The 9013-nt window shown below is 38.7% G+C and overlaps 1 long non-coding RNA gene across 1 annotated transcript; it reads left to right on the forward strand.

Annotated features, from left to right (window-relative positions):
* The first annotated feature begins 5437 nt into the window (after positions 1–5437).
* Positions 5438–8473, forward strand: LOC113342313. Its single transcript, XR_003356597.1, has 2 exons — positions 5438–6997; positions 7078–8473. It is a non-coding gene; the product is annotated as an uncharacterized LOC113342313 (long non-coding RNA).
* Positions 8474–9013: the final 540 nt, after the last annotated feature.

Genomic DNA, 9013 nt, shown 5'->3' on the forward strand with positions numbered 1-9013 from the left:
TTTTGTGGTTGGTTATGACAAATCTGCAGTCCGGTGCGGGAAGGTGGTCTTGGGTTAACTAGCTTAAGAACAATGAACAAGGCGTTGATTATGAAGCTGTGGTGGAGCATTAAGGCTTCAACGAAATGGGCTAGGTTCTTAGATTCAAAGTTCACCTGCAGAGATGGACGTCTGAAGTTGGCTGGAGTTAAATCTTCGATTCTTCCTGGAATTCGTTGGGTGCATCAGGATGTTATTCGCAATAACAAATCTTTGGTTGAAGATGGGAGGGCGACTTCTCTATTTTATGATGTATGGTACGGAACTGAAGCCTTGGAAGATGTTTTTAACCGATCTGACCTTGATAGACATGAAAGGGTTAGTGATATTATTATGCAGGATCATTGGCAGTTAGAGGGGGTGCATTTGCAAGACCTGACGAATGATGGCGTTGTTATGGAGGAGCTTCCAGGACGTCGTAATGGCAGTGATAAGAAGATTTGGATGCCGGACTTCAAGGCTTGTTTTCTGTCAAGTATGCAAGGGAGCTCGTTAGGATTAAATACCCAATTCTGGAGGAGGCGAAACTGCTATGGAAGAAAGTCGTTCATCCTTCTCTAGCTGCTCAAAACTGGAAATTTGTTCGTGGTGCATGTGCAACGTTGGTTAAGGTGCGTAGCAGATTCAAGATAGATTTGGCTTCTAGGTGCAGCGTCTGTCATATGGCGGAGGAGTCCTTGGAACATTTACTTTGGAGTTGTAGCTTTGCGAAACAAGCTTGGGATTGGCTGGCAGGTATTTTTGATATGCAACCTGATTATAACTTGATTCTTTCTTAAAATAAAGCTCGACAACGTTGTGGCATTGTGAAAGAATTGTGGCTGGTGACAAATATGGTGATTAGATCAGAAATATGGTTTGCAAGAAACAAGAAAGTTTGCGAGAATAATACGCCTTGCTGGTCCATTTTTCAGAAGCGTGTTTATAACTTGGTTCAAGAATACTCAGTGCGCATGAGAGGTTATATGCATAATACATTGGAGGATCTGAAGCTGTTGGATTTTATTCGTGTGCGATTCAGGAGGGTGAAACATGCTATTCCTATTGCTTGTTATTGGACGCCACCAAATCAAGGTGAACTGCTGCTTTGTACTGACGGTGCCTCAAGGGGCAATCCCGGGGTGGCGGGAGCTGGGGTGGTGGCGAGAAATGCTAGTTCTGAGGTAGTAGGTGATATGTGCATTGGTTTGGGCATTGCTTCGAATTATCTAGCGGAGTTATATGGTATTCTTATGGGTCTGGAGTGGGCTACTCAATGGGGTTATAGGCGAGTTGTGATTCGATCAGACTCTAGTAGTGTGATAACAACTTTGGAGATGGAAAATGTGCCCTGGTTGCACAACAGAGGTGGACTGATATTAAGAGGTTGTATGATTCTATTAGGTTTGTGCAGACATTTCGTTAGGAGAACTTTGCAGCTGATGGCATGGCTAAGCGTGGATGTTTATTAGAAGATGGTGTGGGTTTACATTTTGTTGGTCGCCCAGTTTTCTTGCATTCTATTGAATTCCCAAATGTAATTTATTATCGTTTTAAATAGTTTGTTTGAGTTTTTGGGGTTGCATTGACCTCTTTTCTCATAAACTATCTTGTAAATATTTTTTGTCAATACCATTTTTTGACTTATCAAAAAAAATACAGGCATGCAGATCCAGAGTAAATTGTGCAGCAATCTGAAGAACCAGGGGGTGTAATGCTAGTGAAAATAAGAGTGGTCCTAATGGATCACCCTGTTGAACACCTTTGGTTAAAGATTGTACAACATCCTTGTAATACCATTTGGCTGATTCAGAGTAGAAAAATTCTACCCATTTGGAGATGCTAGGGAAGTGAGCTCTTACTTCATGAATCGATGTAGATCTATATACGAGATTAAAGGCATTGGAAAAGCCTACCAGCATCATAGTTAAAGAATTGCACGTGCCTTTCAACTCAAGAAGTCTATTTGCAGCACTAAGATGGCTTCATGTGATAACCCTGGATTAACAATAATAGTCCGGCCAGTCATACTATGGCCAATCCAATGTTTCACTAAGTGGATACGTAATCCATACGGACATCAAGACGATTATAGACCAACAGATTGTTAAAACCAAGCTATCATTTTTATTAAAATGGGTACTGAGTTCAAATGCACCCCACTTATCAATTCAATACTTGGAAAAGAAAGGATATCTTAAATAATACTAAAAATGAAATCTCAATTCGGTTTCAAGTACCCGGTGTCTCTTTATGCACTCGTTATTACATAAATAAGGTAAATAAAAACTAACAAAAATACAGCTGTGAGGAAGGAATCCTACTTCCTCAAATGGCAGCGACAACTACTGGAGATGTCCCCGACTAAATCACTTATTCATCTTGTCACCTGAAAGGGAAATCAACACATGGTCAGAGCCTTGGAAAAATGCAAGTTTACTCTTAAACAATCAGTTCAACTATGGAGTATAAAAAGTCTTACACGTATCACGTGAATCTAACCAGCGACGAAACAATACCACACATAAAATTCGGTAATACACAAACCCTTCATCACCACAGAAGTTTCTGTGTAACCATACGTGTGAGATAAAAACAAGGACAAACACAAACAATGTAACCCATTTCCCACCGGTACACACAAGTTGTTTAATACACAACTGCGTCCCTGATCTCGGCGAAAGATATCTTTAACATACCTATAAACACTGCCCATCTGTACCTATTTAGTATACCTAGACGTGGTCCTGATCTCGGCTAATAACAAAACAATACGTTCATGAACCCATTGCCCACCGCGATACACCTTCCATTTAGAAAATAATGATAAGTGTCCCTGATCTCGGCAATGCGAAATAACTAGAATCGACAAAGCTAGACAAACATATTACACAATACAAGGTATATGACAAAGAAACTAACAAGCAACCATAACTGCAACAGCTGACAGAATAGGGTAAAAGGTGCCGCTACACTTACCCGATCTTCGTGAAATTTAAACTCGAAACCCATAAGAACCTATGTTACATCATCTTAAATTTTCAGCAGGTTCTAACGGCTGAAAGTTCTATCGAAGGTATTCAGTAAGCCTATTTCAGACATAGTTCTCCTCTGGCACAGTTAGTCTAGCAAGGGTTTTAGGGTACCAATCAAAATCTGATCTCTATGAAAATTTTACAGGACAATCATCATAACAGATACCACATAGCAGTGCCAGAATTCTGCAGAAACCCAGTTAGTACATACAATCGATTCGGAGCATTACCAGAGTCCGATCGTATTCAAAATTTAACTGAATATTCATGAGATACTATAACACATCATATCCAAAATTCAGCCCTAACCAATGGTTAAAAATATATTTACAGTCTAATTTATTCCTGCTACGTTTTCTGCAATATAGGGTTTCAAGAGGTTTTATGATTTATCCTAAGAGAAACTATGGACAAACATGATAATTGAAAAGCTCATATAACTAAAATTAAGCTGATAGAGCAAGAATCAACTTGCCTTCACAAAGAGAATGAACCAGAACCAAACCAGTCGAGAAGGACAATCACCGCAACCCTAGTTCTCTTTTACCTGGACGTTCCTTTTCTCAATTTCTAATCGGCCGGAGATGTTTTTGCGAAAATAGGTTTATACTTTTTTCTTAAAAACCTATCTTAGCATTTTATAACCCCCAGACTATAGTTTATGCTAAGGGCAACCTAACTAGGCACAAAACAGACTATATTAACTTGTATTCTTGACACACCTACAGAATATAGCTTTACCTAAAAAGTTTGGTGTTGGGTGTTACACTTCACCATCACAGGGAACACCAACTCCAACTTGATAAGTACCCAAATAGGGTATGATATTCTTGCAGACTAAAGTAGCTTCAAGTTTGGAGCATAACCTCCTCTAGATTGTACCAACTGCGATGGGTCTTACACCTACACCTGGCTTGAGAAGAGGAGTTAAATGGGCACTGGATACATATTCTCCTAGAATATGATGAAAAGCACCAGATAACCACAAGTTGACCACCCCCGTAATTGATTGCAGTAACTCATCAGCAACAACAACAACATTTCCACTCATTGCATCAAGAAGATGTTGAGCTTTTAATCCATCTCTGCCACAAGAGGTGCCTTTGGGAAAGATTTTCAAAGCAGTCAGAACTGCTTTTGCATCAATAGGTAAAGGTGGGGCTGAGATGACTTCATCAAGTGTGGTGGTGGACCATTAGGGTGCTTTTGCTGAAGCTGGTATCATGTATCTGGGTTATGGGGAGCAATACCATTTGAGGAGAGAACCATAATGTATGCAGTGTAATGGCCATAACTAAGATTCTTCCTACATGCAGCAATGTTGGTGTTCTCCTTCTTCTTATTACAAATCTGCCTGCGCCTACTGTTTAGCTTATAAAGTTCAAGCACCCTCTCAACCAAATTGATACATCCATGAGGCTCTTTCCACTTGTTCAACGCTTGATTAATTGCAGCATTCTGCAATTTCTTTCTCATACCAGATCGTTCCTCCATAGAACACTTAGGTACGTAAAGGTTCAAAGGGCAGGATGGCAGAAGAAGTAGTTGTAGCCATGCATCTAGATTATTGGGGTTGGAAATCACATAATCCAAGGCATTTTTAAAGGTTCGAGAGAAGTTTAAACGACATTGAGGCGGTATACTCACAATTGTTGTAATTTGTGTTTGGAAAACCAAGTTGAGCATCTCAGCAGTGAGGCCAACAAATTCCACAACAACATCGGTAGGAGAATTGGTATTTGAAGAAACTGATGTTTGTGGTGGTTTTACAATGCCGTGTATCTGAAAATCAGCCCCCAAACCATTATATGGATCAACAATAACTTCCCCGGGAAGATGATTCCCGCAAGGATTTTTCCAAGCATACGTATGCATATATTTAAAGCATAACCATGATTGCATCTCAAACAAACTCTTCTCCCAAGCAACAAAAAAATCGTGGTTATTGCGAATTCTCTCACAGTAGATATCCTTAGCATGCATCGTGGGGAAGTGGGCATCATTGATGATAAATTGCACTTCTGGCATATCCCCTTCCACCTACACCACCATGACAACCATCAAAATTATTGCATTTTATTATAATAACTATTATTATTATTTTATTATTATTATTATTATTATTATTATTATTATTTAAAATTATTACATTTTTAGCTGTAATTATATGCAAGCGCCACAAATACCTCGACATACGCACTTCACATGGATATGGTTTTGGTGTGTTGGCCTTTTCGACCCTAGGGGAACTTGGAGAAGATACAATCGCATTTCTGAAAAGATTGAGGAATTGCCTTATTATCCATGACGCCAATTATAAAATAGGTGGTTCTCTTTTCCATAGGATAGGTATTGTTATTCAAAAAGGTGTTGGCGTCCAGCTTGTTTCTCGGTTGCTCACCACCAATGTGTAAAAACCCTTTTTTTATTATTATTTTTTCGTATTTATAAAATAGAAGACACCCAGAGGGTATTTTATTAAGAATCAAAATCAAAATCAAGGTTACATCAAATCTGTTCTTTTTTTCTCTTCCTTTCGTCCCTGTTTTTATTTTTATTTTTGTATTCAACATCAAATCTCTCTTTGGTGATTAGAGTACCAGATTCTATGGTAGTTTTCTTTGATTCTCCAGCATTGTTGGTGATTCAATTAGGGTTCTGAAGTCCCATTTTTCAAAGTTTGTTGAGAAGATTTCTTCGATTGGAGTTAGGGTTCTGTTTTTTTTTTCTCTCTGTAGTTTCTTTGTGGGAGATTTCATCGATTGGTGGGAAGGGTGCTGTTGTGGGTTTTTGTGAAATCGCACCAACAACTGTTCTTCTGTATGTGATTTCTTAAATCTGAGTCAGTGTTTGATGTAACAATTTTATTTAGAGGTGTTGAAATTAGAATTAGGGTTTTGAGATTTGGGTTCTTTTGTGACTGGTTGATGTTACAAAATTAGGGGTGTTGGTGTTCAATTCAGGTTTTTGTGCTTTGTGTTTGGCTTAACAAAATTAGGGGCGTAGAAATTTGAATTTGGGGTTTTGTGATTTCCTTTCTTCTGAGAGTGGTTGATTTAAAAAAGCAGATTTTGCAGTTTTTGCTCCAATTTCTCAATTTCGTTATTTGAGAAAACAATAGTTTCAAGTAGTTTTCTTTATGCAATTAGATTTTTGGGTTTCCTTTAGAAATTTGAGGGCTTTGAAGCAGTAGCAGGGGATTTTTGTACTTTTTTGTGCTGTACAGAAGAAGTGGATTGAAAGAAGTAGTGGGTCTTCTTCAGTGAAGTGTTTGAAGTGGGTACAAGGTTCAGTCAAGATATTGTATTTTTCTTCTAATTAGTATTTTAGTGAATGGTATTTTAAGTTTTCAATTGAGGTAGTTTGTCTAATTTGAATTCTTATTTTCCCATTTGTTGATTCCTAATTATAGTTATTTCATCCCTGCAATATTTCGACAACCAGATATTCCACTTCATCATATGTAAGTGTATTTGTACCTTCAAAAGGGGTGTTTTCTATATCTGCATCACCATCACAAGGTGACAGGTTTCATTGTCCCTTTACAAACTATGACAAGATTTTTTGTCCCTTTAAAGGTTATGATGGTTGTCATGGTGGAGTTGGCGGTAATGGGTATGCTAGAAGTGTAATTTATAGACATCTAATAGATAAGAACGTCCCTACAGCGGATGGTAAGGATGCTTGTAGGGAGAGGATAAGGAACAATGCTGAATGCTTCAGTGCATAGGAGAAGGTCTTGTCTGATATGCAATCTTGGCTCTGCATTAAATGTTGACATATCCATGCATGGAAGAAATCATGCCATGACCCAAGGCATTCTCATGAAGTTGTTGTTGGTCCACTCAATGGTAGTATGGTTGATTTTTTAATCCATGGTACAACACAGCCTTAAACCCATCCAGTAGTTATGGATGACAATGTTCTGGACGAAGTAGTTGCAGGTAATCTTTCTATAGAGATGCTAGACCTAATCTTTCAAATACAAAATAACAACTATAGTTAGTATCCCTTCTCCATGCAGGTTACAGTTTTCTAGAACTCTGAAGGCAACTCTAGATAATATACTGGCAAAACCCATGGATTTGGCTACTTGGCTTTATCTCTTGTAGCTACCTGTATGTACACTGAATTTGTATATGCCTAAAATCTCCGCTGAGGAGAGATCAGGTACAAGGAAGAAGTTACAAATATCAGCAATCAACCAGGCTTTAGTGACATGGTTGGAACCCAATGGATGCTTCACATTGGTTCAGGCACTGCTAGACTTATCAAGGACAAATAATCAGCCAAACAGTCTTCTAAGAGGAAAAAGGAAGATGCCAACTTGGAGGATTGTAGAAAAAACTGAGTTATGGTCATTATACAATTGCAATTCGTATTTTATCTTCCAATTGGGTTGCTCCTTCTACCCTGACACTCTCTACGAGTCACAGAAGAAACACCCATATGAGCGGCCACTTGTTATCCCTTTGGACAATCTCTCAACAACAACATTATTTGTTGATTCCAATCTGCGGGATCTGAAAAGCTTCCCAAAGGGGACTGCATGTGGTAGGGACGGTCTTCGGGCTTAGGACTTGCTAGTCTCTCTTAATAGTGCAGCAGCAACATTTTCTGATGACCTCTTACAATCCATGGACGGTGTAGTTAATCTATGGTTGGATGGAAGATATCCTGCAGTCCTTGGTAAGTATGTAGCCAGCGCACCATTAACTCCTCTACTGAAGAGGTCCATTCAGTTTAACAAGATGAAAGTTAGTCTGAGGAAAGTTCAGATGATGAATTAACACCTGAGAAGGCAGCTGCTGGTGTCAAGGGTTCTAAATGGGGAGAAGTTTCAGATGATGAAGATAAGACGAAGAATAAAAGGAAACCATGTCGCATTCTAGTTCCCAAGAAAGGTCAAACAGCGTCTAATTCAGAAAAAGCTGAGTCAGGATCTGAAATCAATGAGTTAGGAATAAAGGTTAGCAAGGGAAAGTCTCCAGTTCTAGAAAGAAGAGGGGTGACTAATGCTAGTCATATTCCAAAAGTTAAAAATAAACAAAAACAGTAGTTTCCAATGCGTGTACTCTTTTGGAATATCAATGGGGTGGCAAAGGTGGAGGCTGGGTTGAAGTTACGTCAGTTGGTGCATGAGTTTAAACCTGTGATTCTTTGTATTGCGGAGCCTAAAATTCAGTGTACTGACACAGTTATCTCAAAGCTAAATTTAGCTGGTTTTGTTAAAAAAGGCAATTCATAATTCTACTTTGAATTCTTTGGGAAATCTTTGGATTCTTTGGAGTGAAGATATTGAAGAGCCAGTGGTGTGTAACATGACTAGGCAAGCCATTAAGGTGAAGATTGATGGTGTTTTTATCTCATTTGTGCATGCTAGTTATCTGCAAGTAATTAGAAGGAGTTTGTGGAGGCAACTTTCTATTATTGATTCTAACTCTCCTTGGTTAATCATAGGAGATTTTAATTGTGTTCTTCGTAACAATGAGAAGAAAGGGGGCAGAGAGCCTCGTACTTCTTGTATTAATGAGTTTAGTGATTGGATGGAGGAAAATGATTTATTTGAGGCAGATTCTTTGGGTACAAAGCTCACTTAGGTTAATGGTCAATCGGGTGTTGGTAGAATTCTCAGCAAATTGGATTGTGCCATTATCAATGACCATTGGTTAAATAAGTTTTCGAATTGGCGGTGTAAAGCTCTTCCAAGGGAAGTTTCCGATCATTCAAATTTTAGTGGTTTTCCTTTTATTGCTCCTAATACTAAACGTGCTCCTTTCAGAATTCAGAAAATGTGGTTCGTGCATCCGGATTTTTTGAGAATAGTGGAGGCGTCTTGGAATGCTCCAGCTTATGGTAGTGCTGATTTTATCTTTCCTTTCAAACTGAAACGCTTGAAGGAAGTCATAAAGTTGTGGAATCAAACTGTCTTTGGAAATGTTAATGTGCGTCTCAAACAA

The sequence above is a fragment of the Papaver somniferum genome, unplaced genomic scaffold (genome assembly GCF_003573695.1).
Source record: "Papaver somniferum cultivar HN1 unplaced genomic scaffold, ASM357369v1 unplaced-scaffold_35, whole genome shotgun sequence".
NCBI lineage: Eukaryota > Viridiplantae > Streptophyta > Magnoliopsida > Ranunculales > Papaveraceae > Papaver > Papaver somniferum.